Genomic DNA, 27,740 nt, shown 5'->3' with positions numbered 1-27,740 from the left:
GGATTCATTCTCAAAACACATCAGCAGTGTTTCTTTTCCTGCTTGGGCAACAGAATGACTTTTCCATTTTCGCACACTGTAAAGCCTTAGAGCAGTAACATTTACTCTTTGTTCTAAGGATCAAATTTACATAGAATCAATCCCACAAAATTACCTGGTAACAGACCACATAGAAAGGGAGAAAGAGCAGAAAGGGAGCATGTCCTACTTGTGCTAACAAATTTGGATGTGGGGTGAAGTCCCAGTAAGGGAAGTTTATTTGCCTTATCTAAGGATTTGAAATGTCAGGTATTTTCTCTTGGATGCTGGCTCTTTCATGAATGGTGTCACCTGTTCTGGAGTGCAGTTTTGTCATGTTCTCCCTACCTTTTTGTGATTTTGATTTGCATAATATTCTCTTTGCCTATGGAATTTTCCAAGTATGTACGTAAAAACTAGAAACCTTGTGGGGATCCCTGCTTCCTTTTCTTCTCCGTACCCCTTCACTTCACTTTTTCCCCTTGCCCCAAAAAAATAATAAGCATGTTGAGGTGATTTACTTGAGTTTATTTATTTATTTTTTTTTAGCCCTCAGATCTTTGTTTACCATTGACATTCTATTCTGAGCCCTGAGGTGGTTCTGAGGCTGGTACTCAGGGCCCCCCAAGAGAGGCACCAAGATCAACGTCACAAATAGAGCCAGAGAGTCTTTATTTTTTTCTTGGATTCTTTTCTCCATGCACAGAGGTTCACCTTTGGTGTCCCCAGCATCATTTCTTCTCTGATATCTTCCCCTCTCCTCTTCTGGTTTTCAGGTCAGATGACTTTCCTGCAGTCTCTGTTTTTCTTCTCCTCTGTGCTTCCTACAAAACTCTTTGTTTACCTTTCTTAGCCTGAAGACCTGCCTATGTGGAAAGTAAAACATATAAATTTACAGCGAATGACTCATCAGATGAGTGCATTTGCCTCCAGGACTGAAACCTTGAATTTCATCCTTATACACCATATGGTGGAAGGAGAGCATGGATTCCACATGCTGTTCTGCTCTGACCTCCTGATGCCATCCTTGGCATGCATATCCATATAAAAATATTTACACTAATGCAAATAAATAAATATAACTCCTGTTTCAGGGGACCCAAAACCCACATACAGACATACATTCAGGCAAAACATGGTATATATTAGAAAAATATATAAACAATTCTGGTCCAAATTATACAAGGACATCAAGACATGTTCACCATTTAGACTTTCTTATTTTTTAAGTGTGTGAGTGTGTGTGTGTGTGTGTGTGTGTGTGTGAGAGAGAGAGAGAGAGAGAGAGAGAGAGAGAGAGAGAGAGAGAGGTCAGTAGCCAGTGGAGGGTTAATGGAAAGCAGTAGCCAAAGTTACAGGTGTTTATGGGCTGACAAACATGTTTACAGGGAACCAAATTAAGGTTTATCTGCTGAAAGAGCATTAAGTGCTCTTCATTGCTGGACTATCTCTCCAGCCTTGTGTGCAGCATTTTAGAAAAAAGACTAAATAGGTTCTTAGATACTGAAAAGAGTAGAATAAAATAAATACTCTGTAAATTATGTTTGTGTCTTCTTTCATTTTTATCAGTGAAGTTTCACTTACTACTATAAGCATTTTGCACATTTCTTTCTAAACTTATATCTCCTATACATGTTTTATCAGGAATAGATTTATAATTATTGTGTGGGAAATGGTTAATCTTTTGTATTAAACATGATAGTTCTTTTATTATTCTCCCATATTCATTATAAGACATAAAATAACTACTGGTACTTTGGAATGCTCAGTCTATTCTAGACAAACAATTTCAAAAGCATCTCATTTTTGCATCTTATAACATTTTCAAGTATAAAAGTAATGGTGGTAATTTTTATTATTACTTGCTACATATTATGAACTGTTATCACTATAAAAAATGTGTTCCAGGGTGACAATGTCTCAAAAGACTTCAAGGGAGCTAAACTAAGAATCTGCCTCAAAGTGTCCATCTATTTTGGGTCTAATATTTTATCAAGGATGCTGACTGTAAAGTTCATTCAAGAGGTTGTGTAACGTTTTTTTTATATACTTTTATTGGAGTGCCAACCATCAGCTGTTCAATTTTTAAATAATATCTCACTAATATACAAAGCAGACTTAAGGACAATGTTGCAAGCCTCAGACAGTTCTTGTAAGTTTCACTCATAGTGGGCATGAATCCCCTGCTTGTGGAGAAGACACAGCATTCATTGTGATTCATGCAGATCCTCCCCAAATACTTGCCTCAGGAAGATCTGAAGATAGAAAATAATGCTGAGAAACACCTCCAGTGTTTGTTGGTAAGGAAAGAGTAGGCTAAGACATGTATTTCCTGCCTATACCAAATCTTGCTTCTATAAGACTTTGCTCTCTAGAGACACCGCCCAAACATGAAACCTGGGCATCTTCCATTACTTGTTCTTCCCAGTGTAGAGTGTACAGTCTTCACATGATACCACTTCAAAAATTAAGTTTGTTGAGAGAGTTAAGTTGAAGATAAAATTATGCTCCTTGTAAGAAGAAGTCAGGCCATAATTGAGGCTCATGCCTCTTGTTACCAACAAGGCCTGAGATCATTTTGTTGTCCAAGAGCAATACTGTCCCTGAGTCATCCTGATTTGGGTGACCTGAGCTGCCATGGGGGCCATCGTGACATTCAGGCCCAGGCTGTTGCTTAGAGCCATGTCTGAGTTCGTGATCCTCCTGCAGCTCAGGTCCCTGTTGATGCCTAATGCCTGTATTACTACAGGGGATATAAGAACCACACAAGATGAAATCTAAGGTCTAGACTGAGCTGACCCTTCCTTTCACTGGCCCTAGAAAAACTGGCCCCAATAATCCAGGCACCTGAGAGCTGGAGAGCTGTACTTGGGACAGATGGCACCATTTCTCACCACTGGCATGGTAGTTCTGGCACTGATGATATGGGTACAGGAAAGCTGTGCCTGAAGGGAGGGCCCCAGAATCCAGGTATGAACAGCTCAGCTTCCACACAGCACATATTCCATGGCTTGGATTGACCCACCCTAACATATACCCACCCCATTTATCGCCTACTGGAGCATATAAAGTGACTGGTCAGGCTGAATGATAGATAGCTATAGGATCTCTATGATTCCGGAGAGCGACTGGACTATCGAGAGAAGTTTCGAAGAGGGCCCAGAGATGATGGAAACCAGAGGTCTCGAAGCAGACTAATGACTCATTGCAATGAATATTTGCAAGCTGTTAGGACAAAAGGTTATACTGCATGAAACTCCATGGTTTCCAATGCCATTAATATAAATGAAGAGGTGTTGGTGAGGCAGAAAATACAGAGGAGGATATTAAGATAGAGGAGCAAATTGGTTTTTGTTGTTGTTTTTTTTTTTCTGTTTTTAATTTTTAAATTTTCCTTTGAGGGAGGTGTTGCAAAGGTGATGCGCAGATGTGGGACTGGGAAATGAGAGGAACTGGGCTACATGATGTGAAATTCCCAAGGAAACAAAAATAAATTATGAGTATATAAAAATGAAATTAGGCCATACACAAATGAATAGGATAAGGTGGGTATTTCAGTTCTCGAGATGGAGTAATTGATAATATTAATTGACAATTATCACAAAAGCAATTATGAAGCTCAGGCTGCAAAACCTCATGAAAATGTAAGTATTCAGCTTGCTAGTTAATAGTTCTATTAATTTTGAAAATTCCTCAAAATATTATAATTCTATTAATATTGAAGAACACTAGAAGTGACTAAATAGATTTTTTAAAAAAATTGCTTGACAAATTTGATGTGGGAGTGTCATATATCAATCTGTTGATTTCATTGGTTAAGCAATAAAGAAACTGCTTTGCCCTCATAGGTTAAAACATAGGAGGGTGGAGTAAACAGAACAGAATGCTGGGGGAAAGAAGCTGAGTGAAGGAGTCGCCATGATTCTTCCACTCCAGGCAGATGCAGGTTAAGATCATTCCTGGTAAGCCAGCTCGTGGGCTACAGCAGATTATTAGAAATGGGCTAGTCCAGGTGCGAGAGCTAGCCTAGAAGAGGCTAGATAGAAATGGGCCAAGCGGTGTTTAAAAGAATACAGTTTCCCTGTAATTATTCCAGGCATAAGGTAGCCTAGTGGCGGGAGGCAGCCCAGCCCGCCAATCCTATTTCAACACAAATTCAGTGATAAAATATGTGTCTACAGCAATAGGCATCAATCAGTGCCCACTTTTTCATTTTGAATATTTGATTTTATCATTTGACTCAGAATAACTGGCTGTTTATTAATTTTCTTGTAGTCTTAGAAAGAAAATTATAAATTTGTCTGATATATTTGCCTCAGATATCTCACAGGGATGGGCTTTAAAAAATGTTAATAAATATGACCATTGATAATCTTGACAATGTTTTTTTATTGTTTTACTTTTATTGAAAATAGAGTTTTCCCAAGCATACTATATCTTAATTATGGTATCCCCTCCCTTTACTCACTGTACTTCCTTCTCATCTCCCCTCCGATCTGGATTCACTCCTTTTCTGTTTCTAATTATGAACTAAATAGTTTTCAGCTGGATAATAATAAAATATAACACAATAAAATAAAATATGGTAAGATAAAACAAAACTGACTTATTAGTTTTGGAAAAAAATGAGCAAATAAAAGTAAAAGAGCACAATAGAAGACACAGGAATCAGAGACACATTAAGGGATCCCATAAGAATGCTTTTCTGAGGGGTGGGTAGAGTCTGGGTTGAGGGAGAATTAGGTGGAGTGCAAAGAGCAGAGGCAGAAAAGAGAGGGGGAACTATAGTTGGTATGTAAAATAAATAAAACCAAAAAAAAAAGAATGTTAAACTGAGAGCCATTGTGCGGAGCAGAGGATCTGATGTTTACCTATGTAGGGCATGCACATGTTGCCTCAATCATATGAGCTCATAAGAGATTTGACCATGTTTGGTGGTCTTATGTCATGGTGTCTTCCATCACCTTTGGTATGGAGACCCAAAAACTGTGAGTCTGTTTCCACCTTGACCAAAGGTCAGAGAGTTAGAGCTTACCTCTAGTTCCTTCAAGGTTATTGTGATTCTACCTCAAACAAAGATCCTACCTAGATGTAGAGCAGAGAGTTCTGCTCTCTCAATGTTATTGTCAACAGGTGTGGCTAATAGCCAGACCCTTTATGGAAATAACTTTGGTTTGCATCCAGGGAGTTGTTTGCCTACAGAATGTTTTGGTCTAGGATGTGAGCGTGGCTTGCTTTGTTCTAGTAACAGAATGTATAACTATGAATGTAGCCTGCAACTTTCAAACTGGTGTGTTCACTTCCTAGTATCATGTTATTTTCTGTCTTTTGTCTTACCCCTACCTTTTGGAGTCAGGGGTATTTTAACCAGCTGGAAATTAAATGAGGGCAATTCTTCAGTACTCACTGGAATTCCCTCCTGATACGATTCCATGTTTCTCCATTTCATTATTTTCATTCACGTCTTCATATTCTTTACAATATTTCTAAATCCCCACGCCTTTACTCTGGTGATAAGTATTTTTGTTGTGGCCGGTCCCTGACACTCAGAGATTTAAACACTTTCTATATTCTCTTCCTCAGGGTTTCCTAAGCCCCAAGGGGAGGTATTTGATGGAGACATTCTGATTAGGGTGGAGTGTTCCAAAGTCTCATAATCCCTGCATAATGTGTGATGTATTTATTTGCATCTGTTGAAGGAGGAACCTTCTTTTATAATGGCCTTGCAAGACACTAATCTATGAGTATAGCAGTATATCTTTAGGAGCCATTTTATTTCTACATTATTTTAACAGAAAAGTAGAATTTAATTTTACCCTTTGGTCCCTGGGACATCTAGTTTCATGTTCTAAATCACCCTAGCGGCATCATGTATGTGTTCTATCTTGTGGAGTTGGCTTGAAGTCAAATCAGGGATTAATTTATTATTTCCTCAAGATTTGTGCCACTATTGTCCTAGCATATTTTGCAGACAGGACACTGATGATAATACAAGGGTTTGTGACTGAGTAGCTATTTATGTTTCTCTTTTGGTAACCTGTAGAGTATCTTCCTGTACAAGAGACAATAGCACAGAGATGTGAAGACTCTATGTAGACACCACCTCTACTTCTCCAGGCTTAATGAGTTGTGTAGGTTGTCTCCAGTAATTGGTCCTTGCCATCAATTTGTAGAAAATACCCTACAGTCTTGGCAACAGCCTGGTTTGTTTGGGAATTCCCTTGAGATTCCCCTTGAACAACAATTCAATTATGTGTAACTCAATTCTAGTACGAAAAGCTTCATTTGGTGAAAAATGATAGCCAGTTGGGGCATTGTCTTCCTCATTATTTGGTGTTTGTATTTTAGGAAGATTTTCCTATATTAGGTCTCTACACTACCTCCTTGAAAAGCCCTTAATTTTAGATGTCTTTCCCTTATCAATTCCCTCAGACCCCACTCCCATCCCTCTTCAGATTTTATTCTCTTGATAAAGGAGAATCCACAGCTGTCTATTCTATTTCCATTTCCAAGCAAGATCCATCTGCCCATGTTCCCCAGTCTCTTACTATCTACCTAAACTATTTATCTAAACTCAGTGGTTTTATAGACAGGACTTGTTATAATGACAGCAGCTAATACATAGAAACAAATATACATCTATTCCTCTTTCTGGATATGGGATATCTCACTCATGATTATTATTTTTCTGGTAACATCCATTTACTTATGAATTTTGTAATTCCATTGTATACTTGTACCACATTTTCTCTATTCCTTCCTTGTTTAGGAACATCTTTGTTCTTTTAATTTCAGGGTATTCTGAATCTAGCAACAATGAACATGGTTGGGCAAATGACTCTGTATTAGGATCAAGCATCCTTTAGGTGTATGCCCAAGAGTTGTATATCAAGATCTTGAGGTAGATCAATACCCATCTTCCTAAGCAAATGACACACTGATTTTCATACTGACTATATAGTTTCCAATCCCACAAGCAATGGATGAGTGTGCCCTTTAATTTACATCCTCTCCAGCATAAGTGTCACTTATTTAGTTGATCTTAGCCATTCTGAAAGGTGTAAGAAGAGATCTTTTTGTTCAAGTAGTTTTTATTTGTATTTCCCTCATGGCTAAGGATGATGAACATTTATTTAACTGTTTCTCAGCTATGTGTATGTCTGCTTTGATAACTCTCTGCTTATATCTCTATCTCAGTTTTCATGGTATGTTTCTTTACCATGATATCTAGTTTTTGGGGTTCTTCATACATTTTGGATTTTTATAAGGCAATAATAATGGCCTTATATGTGATGTGCAGTTAATGAAAACCTTTTCACAGTCTGTAAGCTGACACGTGGTCCAATTGACTGTTGTTTATAATGCAGAAGCTTCTCAATTACCTACTGTGCTACTTACTAAATGGTTATCTTAGTGCCTGTGCTTTTTATCTTATGTTCAGAAAGTCTTTTGCTGAGATATGAATCCTGAACTATTTCCAACTTTCTCTTCTAAGAGGTGCAGTGTACTTGGATTTTGCAATCTCAGGATCAGTTATGGTAGGTTTCTGGCCTCTAGAAGAATCATATTTTCCAGGTTGCTATTGATTGTGTTTTTCTGCTTATATCTAAGCATCTGGGTTTTGGAAGATTAAAATTCTAGGTGCTTTGACTTGGGTATCCATTTCTTCTATCCTGTCCTCAGTGCCTGAATTTCTTTCTTCCAACTTTTGTATTCTGTGTGTGAGGTTTCTCTGTTTTTTTCCTATCTGAACTCCTAAATATTTAATCTCCAGATTTCCCTCATGTTATATTTTGTTTATTGATTCTTTTTTTTTCACTCTCAGCTCCTAAAAATATCTGGTCTTGTCTTTGTGGGTGTGTACTTTGTTCCTTAGTTTCTACTGCAATCTTTGATACTCAGGAGAGTGTGGTGCCTGTGTTTTGCCTTGGAGGAAATTCTTTTGTGATCCTGATATGTGTGGTCATTGGGGATTCCAGATAAAAGTGTTTATAGGCATTGGTAGCTGTCACTTAGAAATGGAGATAGTCTAGTAGAGGGATAGCTGAGGAACTCTATAGGAGAGAGAAAGCAGAATGCTTTACTATGATCTGTTTAATCCTGGAAATGGAAGTGGAAATTGAAAGGCAGCAAAAGCTTGGAATGAGAAACGAAGAAGTGAGAGTTGCAATTAGCCTACCTGCTTTGCTGAATTAAGTGGTTTCTATTTTCCCAAGGAATGCTTTCTGGAGTTGGGATCTGGAATAAAGCAAAGGGTTGAGCAAGGGAAATTTGGAGGTGAAGATCTATGTGGTCCACTGGAGATGTGAGGTAGGACTGCAGAATGCATCATGTCATCTGCTCCAGAGCTAGGGATGAAACTGGAGTATTGCATTTGGGGGAGAGCAGGGAGAGATGAAAATTAGTGGTTAGCCTATCTGCTTCCCTGGCTGGAGGGTTGCCAGGAAAGGCCTGGTGTGTTTGGCTGCTGGCATAAAACAACAAGTGAAGGGAGAGATGATAGTAGGGCAAATTTAGTGATCCACTGGTGAAGGGCAAGGGCTGCAAGGAGTCTTGATGAAGTTCTTAGAATTAAAATATTTTATGTTATAAAATCACTGCTTAATTTTAAAAAAAAATTGGAATAATAAAAAATGCAGAAAGTTCTGTTTTTTCCTTGTGTCTTCCAAATTTGTAGTGACCAATAAAATGTTTTATTGTTTTTGCTAATGTAACATAAAATATAGAGTATATGCAAATTATCTGTCACTAATCTAAATCATGACAGATGATGTAATTTATACAAGTGAATTATTATGAGTAACACAATCATGGATGATCACATTTCTATTGTCACCTGACTTTTAAAAATTCCTGTGCATACCCAAGAGTGAGATAGTGGAGGTAGGGAGTAGTTGTATGTTCAGGTTTTTTTTTAAGAAATCTCCATATTAATTACTACAGTAACTTCAGTTATTTATAGCAGAGACAATTGCATAACACACACCTATTCAGGCCATTAACAATACACAATTTTCAAAACCAACCTACGGAATCAACAGCGTAACAGATAAAAGAAAGGAGTCATATGTAGCCATCAATCTTTGTTCATCTGTTAAAAATATAGTGAAGTTATGAAGAAATTATAACACATAAAGGAGATAGAAACTGTCCAGAAGAAAGAATAATGATAACAGTTGGGGTGAAAACTAGAAGACTGCTTGGTTTTAGTGAACTACATCTGGTGGATATTATATACTTTCAGTGTCAGATACAGTAATGCACTCTAATAAAGTACAAAATAAGCAGAAAATGAATTACATAATCAAGTCACTACAGGAAAGAGCAAAGGGAATGTTTTCAGACAAAGACACAGGAAAATATTTTCAGAGAAACTATAGACATATGTCAAGATTGTCAACTGTAAACAACCAAAGAGTCAAAACAAGAAGATATGAATGTGTATAGATCCATGTGCAATTATGTGCCTTGAAACATTTAATCAAAGTACTATTGAATAGACAAAGCCTGTAAAAGAGTTATTATCTTTACTAAGATAGTTATATAAGGCTTGGATGTTTTTCAAATTAATCAAAAAATAGAATATTGAAGAAAAGTAAAAGAAACATTTGTTCGCTTGAAGTTTCAATACTGTGCCATAAAGTTCTTTATTGTAGACAAGAATATTTTCATAGATTTTGATAAAATAATATGTCCCCTTTTCTAGAAAGCATAGTAAACATACATGCCTAGGACACTGTTTATTTTATCTTGCTCATATTCTATGCAATTCTAATAAGGGTCATTTGCAACCTAACACACAAAAGAAGAATATTTACAACATCAGCAGAAAACTCAGAGGTAAGGTGGGCTAACCAGAAAATAAAAAATGAAAAGCAAATGAAAAAATAGCATTAATAGGTAATTTTCTTACAACTGCATCTTCAAAGCCATGGCTTTCCTATTTTTTGATAGCTATCCACATTATGAAAAGAGTAAACTGAGGAATTTTTGCCACAGCCTCTGTGGCTTTGGCAGCTGTCTTAGCCCGCAGGTAGCTTCAGGAAGTGCCATAAACAATGATGTGATCTTAAAGTCTCTCCACCCAATCTCTTGCTCCTGGGAGCTGTTCTATTTTTATGAAAACAGATTGACAGTTCCAATCTGACAAACACTGGATGACAAACATGTCCTGTCAGATATTTTAGCAGAATGTGAAGCTCTTACATATGATGCCAGGTTTCTGATAACATTTGGTAACATATGTTAGAGTTATCAGGTTTGGCTAATGTAATATGTATTATGAAGCTCACAAAATTACCTAATAGATTTGCATAAGTGACACAGTAGGGTTATATTTGAAAAGTCTCCTTCCCTTCCTACATATTTGGCCCTTTTCTGTGCTCTCCTTAATATATGAGAACTGATTTGAAATCCTATTAAAATTTATGGAGAAACTACCTTCAGTTGCTGTTTATTTAAAAGATTTACTCAATTGCTTATTTTTGGAAATATGTGTGTATATTTGTTTGTGTGTGTGAGTGTGTATGCACAAAAACGTGTGTGTGTGTGTATGTGTGTGTGTGTGTGTGTGTGTGTAATCTGAGGATGGAATAGGGTGTCATATCTTCTGTGGCTGAAATTCCAGATGGTTGTGAGGCAACCAAAGTGGATTCTGGGAGCCACAAATGGTCCAAATTGCTAATCTGTCTCTACAGTCCCCTCACTTAAACTGTTATTGGTAACTCCATTAATTTATAAAAGTAGAAAAAATAAAAATTCTTGGGAGTGTTCAGAACATACTTCTTTTTATTTTTAATTTAAGCTGATCCTATTGAAAGGTATGTATCCTTTTGTTCTTCTCTGAACCCACTTTGTGTCTAACATCTCATCATTTTCTTTGATGTTTTTTCATAGAATATAATTATGCCCATTTTAAAAAATAAAATCAGAGTAAACAAGAAGTGTACGGTATTTTCCTAATATATTTCTAAGAAAGCACCCATTAGAATTTGCATCTGAACCATAGCATTTTCAAAAATGATTATGTTATGAATTTGCCAACCAATCATATTTCTCAACTTATCCAAATGTATTTTTATTCTGATATTATTTACTTTTTCATGACAGCAATCGTTTTCTTACAAAATAGCAATAAATAAGTATGAGGTTTTGTTCTAATTACTTTTTTTATATTGTATTCTATCACTACTGTTATGTCTGTGGAGGAGCATCTTCAAATGAGTGCACATGATTGTGACATCTGGAAAAGTACATCAGATCCTCTAAAGCTGGAGTTGACAGGTGGTTGTGAACTGCCAAAGGTGGGTTCTGGGAATGAAATTATGGGTCTCTGTGAAAACTAAGCCAAATCCCAGGCATTGAAGATTTTATAATTATTTATGACTTTAGTTTTAAAATATATAATATAGTATTTTACATGTATAGATATATAATGCATATATATGATGTGAATTGTAAACCAGTATACCCTGTTTTCCTTTGATCCTTTGATCAAAAAAATTTAATAACTACAGCATTCACTGAAAAAGTTATTTTTTTTTCTCCAATGGATTTTTTGTTTCACTTTTCTAACTCAGTAACTTGTCATGCATGTCTGTGCAGATATGATTATAGGTCTTGCCTCTTCAGTTAACTGGTTTTTTTTTTTTAATTGAGAAAAGGAAAAAAACAAGTTTCTGCCTCCTCCCAGCCTCCCATTTCCCTCCCCCTCCTCCCACCCTTCTCCCCCTCCCCCTACTCCTCTCCCCCTCATCCATTTCTATAAGGGCATTCTTTACATGCTGTTTAAGGGCGTCAATCACTTTCATGAAGTCAGTCTTTTCTACTTCTTCTTGATTAAGGTGTTTATGTCCTCCTGTTGTTAGGTCACTGGTTTCTGGTGGCTTCATGTTGCATTTCAGATTGTTGGGTGAATTCTTTCATTGGCACCTGCCCATCTTTGCTCCAAATGCTCCCCTATGGATCTTCTTTTACAGGATCAGGTCTCCTTGACTACTGATGTACCTTCCCGGTGATGGCTCTCCTGGTGCCGAGATCAGATCTCCATGCCCAATGATGCCTCTCCCCAATGCTGGATCTCCTGGCACCGAGATCAGGTCTCTGTGCTGGTTGGGTAGCTCGTAAACAAAGTGCCTACCTTGCTTGGTGCAGTCAGCCTATTGAAACAAAGGAACTCCCGCCTGCTTGGTTGCCCTGAGGATTCGGACCCAGCGCCCAGACAGGCTGAGCTGGGTGATATTATGTGCCCAAAGAGGGCAGGGGGGCTGAAGTGGGGAGGGTTCTGGATGCAAGCTGGGTGGGATAGGAAGAAAGAGGCAGTATGCAGGGAGTAGAGGCCCTGCAGAGAGCCCTAGAAGGATAGAGGGTTGAGGAACTTCTGAGTTCCCTGTCCTGGGCTGGTTCCTCGGGGTCAGAAACTCACCCCAATGTTGGCTTTCCTGGTGCCGAGATCAGGTCTCCATGCTGGTTCTTCAGTAAACTGTTTATCTTCAGTCAACACAAACTACAACATTACGATATTTTTATTCTATTCTTTTAAATGAAGCAGATCCATTCATTTTAATCTGTTTTTCTTCAGTATTTCAATTTCTGATCACCTAGTACCTTTCTCTTTTCAAGTAAAACTTCCAATTAATACTTGCTTAAAGCAACTGTGGCTCTGATGAATATCACAGTGAAATGTAGTTTAGAAAAATGGTATTTCTATTTCATGTATGATAAATTACGATTCCCAGATTTCCTTCTCTCTATTATGTGAGAATTTATCTGATTTTGCCATCAGTTTATGTTTTCATAAAATTTTATTTGAGTTTGCAAGTTGAGTTTAATATAAATGATTTACCTCTGCTTTCCACAGACCCATCATTGAAATATTAATAGCTTCTGTTTTGGTGTATGTTGTAATACTTCTTAAAGCATACAGTCCATCAAAAACTACCTTATTCTTCTTTGTTTTATTATTCACTGATATTTTCTGTGTTTATCTTCAGAAAGAGGTGATCGTTTTAAATAGCCATTTAATATCTGTGTATATTTGATATGTACATTTCTCATCTACTGATAGAGTGTAGATTATAGAGTACTCCATTGAGGGTGGATTATGAGTTTGGGCATCTTTGGATGAAACATCTTGGTATTTCACTGTTATGTGTGATATTGAGTTTAGATATATAAATCCTCGTCTTCAACTTGAGGTATTTCCTCTTTTTTAGTTATTTGCTAAATATATTATTTTTAAAAAAACAATGAAAGATGCATATACCTAAAGTCAGTCACACCAGTTATAATGTTTACATATCTTATAACTATTAATTCAACCCAACAACATTTGACTGTCAGTTTGCAAGGCTGTAGTTTTTCAATTTTGATTTTTGTGTCAGTGGCTTACGAGTCTCACAGAATATATTGGAAAGTATTCTACATTACATGTCCTCAAACATTGCATAAAATATGTGTATGTAGGGGAAGCCCAGCCCAATAGGGGCATGTTCGCCTTGGGCTAATGTTTATGTATAAATCTGGCGGGCATGAGCCCCACAGGTCCTTTTTTGTACTTCCTGCCCATCGCTGGATCCCTGGTGTTGTAAGCTATCCCTTCATTAAAATTTGTTGTTTCATATTAAGCTAGCCTGGTTATTATGCCGCATACATGTGTATAAACTGTATCTGATGTACTTGCCCAGTGAAATGTTAAATAAAAATATAATTTTATATATGTACTTAATACCTAAATGTATAAATGTAATATTTTATCTATATTATTTTAATTGAGTTTTGATAATGGTTGCTTTTCCTTTTTGATCAAACTTCTCTACTTTTATTTTTAAAGAAATTATATTTACTAATATACATTTTTTATTTTAAAATCATTACACTTGGTAATAAACAAAACAGCAAGTTTCCAATGTTTTTAAATTCCTAATAAGTTAGTCTAGTCGAATTTTTCTTTGGGGAAGTCCAGCTCACAAATAATGATACAGAAACATCTTATTAATTATAAAATCTTAGCCTAACTTGGTTCTTAACTAGATCTTATAACTTAAATTAACCCTATGTTATATTACAAGGCATTACCTCTCTTCCATCATCTCCCTGTCTTCTTGGGCAACTGAGTTTTTCTTCTTCCCAGAGTTCTGTCTGCCTGAAGTCCTGCTGTTCAGGACTTTTTTTTTTTTTTATTACACCAATCACAGCAAATACATCTTCACACAGTGTACAAATATCCCACAACAGATTAATCTTTGAGATTAAGGGACCATAAATCTGTATTTACAAATCTTCTCAGAGTTTCAAATTTTTGAGATTGTGATGTGTATACAAATTATGTTTATCATGCCTGCTGTAACTACTTGAATGTGATAGATTTTTATTATTACCAATTAGGTAGATTTATTATTTGTACTCCCTCACACTATATCTTATAAATCTCGATTGATTTTTTTTTCTTTTAACAGTCACATTTTGTTCTGTCTGATTTTGTTTTTCTCTTTGCATTTGAAGCACAGTAACAAATACTTGCTAAAAAAAACAGAAGTCTATTAATCTCAAATTTCTGGAGGTTAGAAACTAATGTTCAAGTTGAGTTTTCATTATACTTTATCATAGTTATTGGGGCAAGAAATTAGATAATGTATTATGTAGAAATTTATTTTTTCTTAATCTAAGCATTTTGTAGTATAAATCCTTCCACACTTAATATAGAGAAGATTTTATGAGATCAGGTGCAGTTCTAGAATATTGTCTTTCTCCAGTAGCTATCAATATCATAATGGGAGTGGCAGCTAATGTAGAAAAGAAGGAAATGAAACAAAACCATGAATATTTATGTACACATTCATGAAACGATGGAATGAAGCCACAGTTCTTCCTTGATGACATGATTATGTATGTGGAAATTCTAAAACAACCAACAGAACCATAGAAACTGCTGACTATGGATAGATTTCAGGACCCCAGATTAATATAAGAATTTAAATGACATTTTAAGAGTTAGCAAAGAAAGTGGCCATAAAAATTAAAATGGCGATTTCTCTCTTTATAGACTGCAGATAATGAAATTTTTGTACATTCATATGGCTTCTCTCTATTGAGTATGAGAAAAGGGAAGGTTTATTCTCTTTCTCTCATACTAAATATTTTAAATTATTAGAATAGTTTTATTTCTTTACCTAATTTAAATTTAAATTCCTATGTGTGAATGCATTCTTGTGTGGGACTTCTCCAAATTATTTTGGGTGAAAAATAACTTGCTCAGTCTTGAATAATACTGAGCTATAAAAATACCGGACAGATTATTTAATGTAGATTGTTACACAAAAGAAGCCATTTTAGAAACTACTACATGGTTTAAAGGCAGAACACATCTGTAGAAAAAGCCATTTAGTTTTCTAGGAGTTGAGGGATGTGCAGAAAGCCATCATTAGATGAACAGGGCTATTTAGAAGAGTCAAATTATTATTTATGGTGTTCAGGTGGTCATTATTTGACTATGCATTTGGCTGAGCTTACAGATATGCAAAGCACACAGAGCCTCCTGATGCAAACTGTAGGGTTAGAGAACAAAAATTTACCAGTATAGGTTCATCGGTATCAACAAACTAATAAAAGACATTCATGTAAGATATTAAAAAGAGGAAACTTTGTGAGAGAGACAGTACTGGTGTATCCTATTTCTTTTCCCATTTTCATGCCTTTTTTTTTTTTCTGTAAGTCAAAAATTGCTCCAGAAGTAAACTATTAAATTAAAAAATATGATGTATTTTGAGAAAGGTAGAATAACTAATAGACACAAAATTAAGAAAATGATAGAAACTTTAAGTTTGAAGGCTTTGGCAGCCGTGAATGCAGCCCCTCATGTTTCTGTGACAGCAGTGTGCAAAGTCAGCCGTTCCTGCTACCGCAGATCGCTCTGGGAGGATTCACTCTTGGATGTCGTGCAGAGGAAGTGAGCTCGAGCAGAAAATTGGAATCTTTCTTGGCCATGAAATCAGTGCCCAAGTTCCAAGGCTTCAAGAATAGCTGGAAATTGAGGTGTAATTTTGAAAAGGATTTGCAACTGAAAACAAGGGAGTGTGTCAAACTGCCTGCGAATGGCGCACAGTTGAATTAGTTGATGCTTAATGTGCGCATGCACCATCTAACTCTAAACCCTGCTGGAGAAGACAGTGGCTTAAAAGCCTGGCAGGCCTTTGGGGTGCTCTTCTAATACCACATTGATACTTGTGCTCCAAACGCATTAAAAGGATTTTAACAAATATTTCAGTTCTTTTTTAGAGATCCATTAAGGTCTGCTTCCCCAAGGCATGGTTCATTCTTTAAAAGCAAAACCCTGTAACAGTAATCACTGCACTCTAGGCTCAGGAAACATTTCAGAAGAGAGGACAGAAAAACTGTAAGATCCAGGAAGTTTCCCATAAAATATGCTGCTGACAGGTTGCTCATGACCAAATGGACAGTGCCCCCTCCATATCATTAATGGATTTAAGTAGGAAATATGAACTTATGTAGGAATCAAGAAAGTGGGGAATCCCTAACAAAATTCTAAAGACCATTGGCTGATAAGACCAGGAAGTGACAACGGATATCTTTAAAAAGATACTATTTCACTCTCTTTATAATGTTCGGGCAGGCAAGACTGACATGGGGGTAAAGACACTTTCCTCCAGAAGAGCTGAGTTCAATCCCCAGGATCCATGCAGAAGAAGGAGGGAAACAACTGCAGCTCCAGGCTGTCCACTGAGCTCTACCGGAGTGCATTTGTACAAGTATTCAAACACATTCCCAGGCACTAAATAAATAAGTGTGTGATGTTCAAAGTGTAATTCTGAAACCATACATAGACAATAGACTCTTACTGGGAACTATGAATTTTATATAGAGGGTCGAGGTACTCAAGAGGATGCCGAGATTGATATGCTCATTTTGATAGTACATACATGCAACTAGGTGGAAGAACCATCTGGTATCTTCCTGATCACAAGCCTGGAAACAATTCTGCTCCTCAGAAAGCTTGGCCCCAGACTTATTTGGTATTTTGGGTACATTCCAAATTTCCTGATAAAGTATTCAGAAGAAATTATGAGCACTAGTGTCTTGGTAGCTAGGCTCCTTTGCCTGTCAATATAGATCTTGTCTAGGGGCCTGAATGTCATGCTGGATTTAGGCAGCTACTTCTTTCAGTTATTCTGACTTACTATTGCTTGTATGGGGACCAAAGAGAAATTGGACCATTTCTAATACCCAAGGAGCTACTTATCATCTGAACCTCCATTTTTGACTCATCAGGTTCCATCTAATAAACCATATGGGAAGGCCCGGACTCAATCCTGCTCTTTCTTGCTATAATAACTATGCTAACTGTCCAGAACTTTGTCAGATACATTCCCATCTCAGTTACTAGTGCAGGGTCATGGATTCTAGCCCACAATAAATTCTATGGAGAATCTGAATTCGGCTTTATCACATTGCTACACTCAAGAACCCTCTACAAATTTAATGTAAGTGTTGGAAGGCTCCTACCAGTCTCCATCCAGAGAAGATCCAGTGGAGGCCAAATAAAGGTATTAATTAAAAAACACAACAGAGAACATAAAGCTAGAACTGACCCAGCAGAGCTTATGAATTCAAAGTACCCTGGGGAATATATATATATATATATATATATATATATATATATATATATATATTCAAAAAAGAAAACAAATGTGAAAATGAGCAAAATGTTTAAAAATAACCTGTAAGATTTGTAAGGTGGCATGAAAAGATGTTTGTCTAGGTACTGGAAGATCAACAGGAACTAGAAATGAACCGAAAGTGATGAAGAGAAAAGTGTGAGACTGTATGTTCAGCACTCATCAGGTGTTGGTTGGAAAGTTCTGAGTTCAAAGTTATCCATAGATACATAGCAAGTACTAGCCTGAGTTATATAAAAACCTTTCTCAAAACTCATCTTATAAGACATAATTGAATTGTCAGTTTCAAGAGAAAAACAAAAGAGTAAAAGAAAGTGAGGAAAGAAACAAAGGCCTGGGTGCCACATCTAGTGCCTCAGTCATCAGGCTTCTACGCAAGAAACACTGGAGAATTCGCAGATGCTGTTTGCAAACTGATAAGAAGTCTAGGTTGCTAACCAGCAATATTTATTCAGAAGCAAAGGAATAGCAGCATTTTTCCACACAAAGAAAAGTTATGAGAATTCTTAATCAGTCAGATTCTGAAAAAAAAAACTAAATATATTTGTTAATCTGAAAGAAAATATATTGATTGCAAAATAAATGCATTTGAAGGTTTAAAATCCATAAATCCATATATAGCCAAACTCAGAATGTCCATAAAATAAAAATTATAGTTGTTTTCAAGGCAATCTAGCTATCTGTTTAATACAGTATGGTTGTACCTAAAGTGTGTCTCTCTCAATCTCATGGCAAATGTTCAGCAAAAGTTTGTAATTAAAGTCCCAATGAGGAACAGAATGAGGGAGAACATGAGCATGGAAGTCAGGACCACGAGGGGTGCATCCACCCACGGAGACAGTGGGGCTGATCTATTGGAGCTCACCAAGGCCAGCTGGACTGTGACAGAAAAAGCATGGGATAAAACCGGACTCTCTGAATATGGCGGACAATGAGGGCTGATGAGAAGCCAAGGACAATGGCACTGGGTTTTGATCCTACTACATGTCCTGGCTTTGTGGGAGCCTAGCCAGTTTGGATGTTCTCCTTTCTAGACCAGGATGGAGGAGGGAGGACTTTGGACTTTCCACAGGGCAGGGAACACTGACTGCTCTTCAGACTGGAGAGGGAGGGGGAGAGGAGTGGGGGGGAGGGGGAGAGGAGTGGAGGGAGGGGGAGAGGAGTGGGGGGAGGGGGAGAGGAGTGGGGGAGGGGGAGAGGAGTGGGGGAGGGGGAGAGGAGTGGGGGGAGGGGGAGGAATGGGAGGCTGGGAGGAGGCAGAAATTTTTTTTCTCAATAAAAAAAATGTATGGCAAGAAATAAAAATACATTTGTATTTTTCCTTTCCTAATTGATGGCTCCAAAATAACCACAAAGAAACTTAATGAAATTTATAAATGCTCAGCTGATAGCTCTGTCTTTTTACTAGCTAACTCTTACATTTTTTATTTTTTATTGATTTTTATTGAGCTCTACATTTTTCTCTGCTTCCCTCCCTGCCTCTCTTCTCTCCCCTTCAACCCTCCCCAAAGGTCCCCATGCTCCCAATTTACTTAGGAGATCTTGTCTTTTTCTACTTCCCATGTTGATTAGATCTATATAAGTTAACTCTTACATTTAAATTAAAACATATTCCTTATTTATGTTCTGCCATGTGGCAGTCCCTTTTTTAGCATAGCACAATGATATCCTGCTCCCTCTGAGTTTGGCTGGTAACAACAGACTCTGTCCTTCTTCCTCCCAGCATTCTCAGTTTGGCTTTTCTACCTAAACTTATTCTCTTCAGCTACTGGTCATTTATTTTGTTTATTAAAGCAATCATAGCTTCATATATTGCACAGTGTACAAAAGGATTATTCCACAGCATACATTACTGTAGAAATCAGTTAATCACAAAGAATTACACTAAGAAGGGGAAGGTTGGAATAGCAATACTCTAAAGAACCAAAAAGTAAACACTAAAGTTATTAATGGTAAACAGAAAAGTGAAGGAAAAACAGGTATACCACTTTCATCAATGGGAATATCAGTTAGGCTGAAACTGAACAAGTACCACAGAAGCAAAAATGTATTTTTAGAACTCAAATGTTTATCTGAGATAATAATGCAAAAATCTATGCTAAATTATTAAAAAATTAATTCATTGTCTTGAACTGCTCAAAGATTGTAATGCAAAATAGATCATGTGTCAAGCTCCAAACCTCAAATTAATGTTGAAATCAGAATCTACAAGTAAGTGTCTTTTGACTTGAAAATATAAAACTTAAATGAGTAACAAAGAAGACTTAAGAAAGTTAAGAAAAATAAAAAAAAGGTTTAATAGCCAACAGTAGGTGAGCAGACTTAAAAATGCAATTTAAAAGTATATCATAAGAAAAATAAACGGGAAGATGCATTATTATAAAAAGGTTAAGACAAAACAGAAGCAGAAGGCAAAAAAGAAATAAAAAAAGCAGAAAGAATAGGAAATAGTATAAAAATAACATAAAATGTCAAAGGGCAAAACATCCGGGGATTGGGAAAAGTTAAAGAAAGTCAACAATCTTCTCTAAAGAATAAATAAATGAAAGAAGAGATAGCACAAAGCTCCTGTGAACATGTTAAATAAATGTGTCAATTTTCATTAACACAGAAATTATCAGGGGTGAACCAAAAGAAAATTAAAATATTGAAAGTAACACTAAAAAGTTATTAATCAGCAAATAACAATAGCCTGAGAAGCATAGTCCTGGGGGTCATTGGGAAACTGTTCTTCTGCTAAAGAATATATGGCAGACCTCTCTAGTAACTGTAAAACATGGATTGCCGTACTAGACACAGCCCTAAAACGGTCCCTGCAGCTCCTAATGCCTGGTGGACACAGGACAACATTGCAACAAAGAGCTAAATGATATATTTAATTTATTATAACCAAGACCAATTACAATTTCTTCCAGTGGTACAAGTGTGATTCAGTGATTTCAAAAAATAAATACAATAAGCCACATTATCATAAAAAGAAGATAAAAGCAAAGGATCTCTGCAGAATATGCAAAAGAATTTAACACAACAAATAATCTTTTCTTCATAAAAATTCTAAAAATTGGGCGAATAGAAATTTCTCTAGTAACCTTTTTTTTTTTTTTTTGACAGAATTTCACTATGTAGAGCTGGTTGTTTTGGAACTCTCTGTGTAGACCGAGCTGACATTAGATTCACAAAGAACCTCTTGTGTTCTTCTGAATGCTGAGATTAAATTTCTACCACTCCTGGCAAAGTATGCACCTAAATACAGTAATGAAAAAATTTCTTCTTTTAACTTTGCACTTTCATCACCTTCCTGCTTTTATGTATGTTCAACATAATTTTAGAAGTCTCAGACAGAGCAATTAGGTAATAAAAACATATTGCATTAAAATTTGAAAGAAAATAGTTAAATTATACCTGTCTCAAGATGTTGCGATTCTATATATAAATAACATCAAAACTCTACTAAAATATGGTAAGACCAATCAAGAAAATAAACCTAATAGTAAAATATAAAACTAGGAATCAAATACCATTAGCAAAAGTACAAATTACTAGGTAAATGGTAACATCAAGCTATCTGAAATAAAATAAGAATATAATCTCACTTCAGTCAAAACCCAAATCATGTAAAATATGATTGATATGAAAAAAAAAATTCAAAAATTAAAACTAGACATAAAGAGTTGGTGAAGACACCAGTCAACATAAAAATAGTCAATATGTGTTGGAAGAATTAACAATTTTATATATGTTCACAACATATAAAGAAATTAACAAATTCACTACAATATTTCTCATTGTGCCAATGGTATGTGTCACCAATGTTTAAAAAGTCATAGATTTTATATTGAATCACAAAAAGTCCAAAGGAATCTTAAAAGAGGAGAACAAAGATGGAAGCATTAAAATATTTGGCCTCAAAATATGCAAGGTTATAGTTACCAAAGGGCATAGACATACAAAATATACAAGGTTATGGTTACCTGACAGCTTAAATACCATAACACAATACTAATCCTCAGAAGTCATCTCAGATACTTGAAACAAATTGAGTTTTGATGAAGTCAATAAGCACAATGCAGATTGGACAATTAATAAATATTGTTGCTATTACCAGAGGTTCACAGAGATAGGAAGAGAATTAGAACTTTATCTCTGAGTTTGTATAAAAGTAAGCTGAAAACAGACTAAATTTTTAATTTAAGAACCAATATATTCAAAACTTCTAGAAGAATTAATGGGGTTAAACTTTCTGGATTCAATGTAAAGAAGGAAGTTTTGGACAAGACTTTAAAGGCATAACAATAAAGAGATGCGTAGACAAGGCTGTTTTCATTGGGAGCACAGACTAAATAATATTGCTTAGCTATGCACACCTGTGGCTTTCCATTTAACTTTAAACATCATGCTATGCCCCTGAATAGGGACTTCAGGTCAGGGAGTCATGGGATTTCTTTCCTCCCTTTCCCAATGTGACCATATTGAATAAATACTTTTCCACATTTTGGGAGGAGAATGAGGAGAAGCAGAAGGAGAAGAATGAGGCAAAATGCAACTAGGGAGAGGTGCACATGTTTTAATTCCAGCACTAAAGTGGGAGAGATAGGAAGATCTTTGTGAATTCAAGGTTAATCTAGTCTACATGACAAGTTTTAGGACAGAGAGGGCTACACAAACTCCTTTTAATAAAAAGCATTAAAAGTAAGTAAATGTAAAAATATGATTGTATGTTACATATCTGAGAGTTAATCTGAGATTTAATGTCTATACTAAATGAAAATTTAAAATAACTTACGAGCAATAAAATAAGTAATTAATTTTAATTAATAAAGAGAAAATTACAAAATTAACAGAAAAATGGTAGGTGAACTCTTACAAGGAAAACATTTAATTCAGGCTACTCCCTTACAGTTTCAGAGGTTCAGTCCATTATCATGGTGACATGCAAGCAGACATTGTGCTGGAGGAGTTTCTGAGTCCTTCAGGAAGTTGACTGATGTACTGGATGGTATCCTGAGCATAAGGATCATCAAAGCTCACCCCCACGGGGACACACTTCCTCCAACAAGGCCATGATCACTCCAACAAAGCCATACCTCCTAATAGTGCCATTATCGATGAAATTATGGGTCCAATTACCTTCAAACTACCACAGTAGGCAAAGACATCAACAGATATTTTTTAATAATGATAAGCCAATAAAATGTTCAGCATTGCAAATTATTAAGAAAACACGAATCTAAACCATGATTGCATAGTTACAATATTATCAAGGAAACAAACTAAAAGGGTTATTATTTATTTTATGTTCTATAATAAGCATACATATTATATATGCTAAAATAGGTGGAAAAGTGTCCTTACTGCATACACACACATACACACATGCACACACACAGACATACACATTTCAATAGAGTTCAAGCTAATAGAAATACTAAGTTCTCCAACTTAGCTATTATACATTAGAGCCTATGAATATGCAAATGTCTTCATGATAAATTGAATGTAAAATAAGGACATTGAACCACATTTCTTCAAAATACTGCATACATTTTGAATGTACTGAATATTTTTTAATCTGCAATTGAACTAGAAATTGTATTTCATAATAAATTTCCACTGTCTTTGAAGTGGAAAAGAAGGATATGATGTATATGACAAAATTAGACAAAGGTATGAGAATGCGGTAAGTTCAAAACGCTCATCTATAGCACAGTATTATAACACCCTTTTCATCATTCAAAATTAAGCCACCTGTCTTTTCTGAAATTAGTTAGTTATGTAGATCAGGTTCCTAGTACTATCCTGTTTGATGTACAACATCTTTTAAAGCAGACCTACAAGTGTGTTTTCTTTTAAATAAAAACCCAGCATTGCTACAAGCTGCAACAGTCTAGGAAGGTCAAATTTGATCCCTGTCATCTGTGAAGTCCCTCACAATAACGACGCTTTGATTTCAGAGAGGAGTGTCATTCAGGCCATCATGATACATTTATGCAGTGACGTGAGTTGCAAACCAAACACAGGGTTTTCAAAAATGATTTTAAAAGTTGCATGAGTAATTCTCTCTAAATATTTACAAATTTTGCTGGTATTTTCTCAGAGCCAGACAATATTCAGGCTGATGCCTTTCCAGAACCCTCAGCTTTCTGCAACACTGAAAGGCCAGTGTATGTGATTGGAAAGAAGGGATACAACCACTGGCTAAGCAGATGGTGAGAATAGTTAATTGACCCACTTGAGGAGATGATGAGCTGCTAGGCTCTTCTTTCATTAGAGGAAATAAATAATAAATTGCAACTGTTTTCAAAGATTAAAAGTATGAAATGGTATCTTGACTGCTCATTCCAAAGAATACAGCAAGGTATTTATTTGAGGTACCATGTAGCTTACATTCATTTATTCCTCCATTCTGAGAACAGGCTTACAAACCTTTGATCTTATTATACTCCTTTTACACATGGAGAACATGAGACACTAAATGATGCACAGATACCACACAAGTTCACTCAATGAAAGAAGTGAGATGGGTCCTACAGTAGGCTTATTCTGTCCAAAATTCTTACCCAGTCACACTGTGCCATGGCTTAGAATCCTGGAAAATTTTGAAATGCAGATTTATTTAGAAAAGGTAAGCTTAGTCAATTTAGAATATACAGAATGATATAAAGACAAAGCTATAAATATATCTTTCCACTTGTTAAAAATATAGTTTCAAGGTTTTGGGTAGAGTTTACATTGTAAACTGCTTGCTGGCAAAGCATGAAGACCTGAGTTTAGATTCAGAGGACACACCTGATTCTGTTACTGTGCCCTAAGGTGAGATGGGAGAGTGAGTAACAAGACACCCTAACAAAAGCAGTGTGGAAGGCAAAGATCACATTCCAGGGTGTTCTCTCCCTTCCACACACTTTTCAAAACACAACATGACTAACTCACAGATAGGTACACACATATGCCAAATACATATGCATGTAAAAGATTTTTTTAAAGTATTTATATTTAAAAATATTTTATTATAGTTATTAATGTTCTTATTTATTATGTATTTGTGTCTCTCTCTGTGTGTGTGTCTGTGTGTGTGTGTGTGTGTGAAGATAAGAGGGCAAGTTGGAGCAGTCAGTTCTCATCTTCTACCAACTGGGACCAGATAATGAACTCAAATCCTCAGGCTTGCCCCCTTACCAAATGAGCAATCTCAGTAGCCCTAAAAAAGTACATAAAATGGGTTTCCATCAAGAATATAATTTGGTCTTTCATTTGTGTTCTTTCTTTTTAAACAGTAATTCTCTGGGCCTGGGAAGATGGACCGGTGGTTGTGAGCACAGGTTGATCTAGAAGACTCAGATTTATTTCCAGAATCCCCAACCATCTGTGTCTCTAGTTTCATGGACTCGTATGCCATGGTACACAGACATACAAACAAACAAAACATCCATACACATAAAACAAATAAGCATTTAAAAATAAATAAATGTATTTTTATAAAGGTGAGTTTCTTTCTTTTAATGCAAGTATCTGCTTTCTAGAATTAAGTGCAATACGTAAAGAGCCTCAATGTGAAAATTCCTGTTTAACCCAAGATAAACAGAAACACAAAAATCAATGATGTTTATGGAGCTCATCAGAAGTGTAGAGAAAACATTGAACCTTTTATTCTTCAGACACTGCCAAATGGAAAGAACAGTAGACAGAATCTGTTTATCTGAAACCAAAGCACCCTTACTTAAATGATAGATTGGGCAATATCTATAGGCTATGCTTGGTGCAGATTGGAACGGGAAAATTCCTGAAAGCTACACTGTAGTGTGTACTCTATTCTTTCTCTAAGAGTCAGAATAGGTTTTCATGTGTTAGAAACAGTCTGTCTGTGCTTCTCTCTGTGTGTGCCTTGTGTATATGTGGTTGCGTGTGTGTATAGTGTGTAAATGCCTGCTTGTGTGTTTGCTCTTATGTGTATGTGTACATGCATATGCATACACTTATGTGTGTGCATACATGTTTGTACATGTATGTGTGTGTTTCTGTGTTTATGCAGACTGAAAGCCAAAACAAGACAAACAGAATCACAAAAAACACAACCAAGTGTCTAACAATGAGAGAGTTAAGCAAAAGTGGTCATCAGGAGGTTCAGAGAGCTTTCTGCAAGCAGTTCTACTGTCATGAAGGACAGGGTTTATAAAGTTATTTCCATGCAGGAGGACAGCTGTTAAAACACACTTTCTTGTGGCTTTTTTGTTTCACTTAGAAGAGAATGAAATGAAATAAATATTTATGAAAGTCACAGCTCTGAGACCCAAGAATACTAAAAGAGGCAGGGGTAAGCATGAGATTATAGAAAGCTACCCCTCCCCTATATCACTAGCCGCTGAACCTGCTCATGTCCTGTATCGGAACTATGGTTGACAGTGGTAGGGTTGCAAGGTTCACAGTCTTTATAAGAAGAAATTCACAAGGAAACAGAACGATAAGAGAAGATATAAATGTAGAGGCACAAGAGATATGTGGAAAGACTTTTGTTTGCCACTGAAGGGTAAATCTGGTACAACCTGTAGCTCAATTAACACAACCCCTATGGCTCAGGCCTTTCTGCACCAGTTCATATTATTTAATACAATATACACACATTTCCAAAGAATAAATGAACCATCTTTTTGAAAAACTAGAGATTACAGTTGGAAGGGGAAAAAATCAGGCAACTGAATGTGAGCTAAAAGTAACAGAAACATTGAATTGCTTTGTAAAAATAATTATCATAAATATAGTAGACAGATTAAATTAGAGAATCTACAAGGACAGAGAGATGGAGACTGTAAGAATATAAATTAGGAACATTAGGAATTGGGAGATGTTTTAATAGGTAACATCGAACTCATAAGTGTAAGGACCTGGCACAAGTTTAATCGTTGGCACGTATGTAAAAAACCACAAAGCATGCTAGTGAATATCTTCATTACACAGGTTGGTGGCAAACACAAAAGCATCCCTAGGCCCTGGACATCTATTGTAGTCTGATTCCAGTGAGTCTGAGATTGAGTGAAAGATGTTCTATTGAAAACTGGAGAAAGATTGGAGAATACAATGAGGATGATTTTTGACCTGCATACATGCAGGCATCCATGTGCATCTGCATATACATAAAAATACATATCAGCATATGAAACAAGATTAATAAAAACTCAGGGAGAAAAATTGGGGTTTAACCTGAATATCTGAGAAGCAAAACAGCCAGCCACTGGCTCTTACCTTGATCTCAGTCTGAAATGGCGATTCTGCCTCCTGGCATCTCAGAATGAGACTGTTTCTGAGAGATATATTCCCCCATTTTATATTCCTCTCTAGGGCTGAAATTAAAGGCATGCCTCGCCTGATTTCTATGACAACTAATGTGGCTACTGGAAGTAAAAATGCATGTCATTATGGCTACTGACATAAAGATGTGTGTTACCATAATCTGATCTGTAAGGCTGACCAGTAGGACTGTTTTACACTCAGATCTTCAGGAAGTCCTTATTTATTAAAACACAATTGAAATTTCACCACAAGTATATATGCTCAACAAACAGATAAAGAAAAGTAACATGCCAAATGGAGTCAGGGTCTGCACAATCCTTAGGATATATCAAGGAGGCTGAAATTTTACCAATCAAGACTTCCAAAAATAAAACACAAAATACTGAATGTGTTTTTGGAAAACTTGGATTGATTTAAAAGTCACTGGAGTACAAAGGATTCGCTGAAGTGGCCCATTTTAAGAATTTTATCAAATTAATTAGATATCAAAACATAGATCTATAAAAGTAAATAATACAACATAGGACCCAGCCTATAAACAGGCATATTATGCTTGAACTTCAGAACACCCAAAGTAGGAAAGAAAATCCTCATGGCTTGGATGCAGATCAGGGTGGACTGTCCTCCTACTGTAGAAGATTTCTTGGATTAATTCATTGTCATGACAACACACAAAAGCAATATCAATCTTCAAGTGGACATTCTACCCATCTGCCATAGGCTTATATGTGTTAAAGAAACTCT

This window comes from Microtus oregoni, unplaced genomic scaffold (assembly GCF_018167655.1).
Source record: "Microtus oregoni isolate MIOR12 unplaced genomic scaffold, Mior012 000002F_ref0000024, whole genome shotgun sequence".
Lineage (NCBI taxonomy): Eukaryota > Metazoa > Chordata > Mammalia > Rodentia > Cricetidae > Microtus > Microtus oregoni.
The sequence above is the reverse complement of the archived record's forward strand: the minus strand, read 5'-3'. Positions refer to the sequence as shown.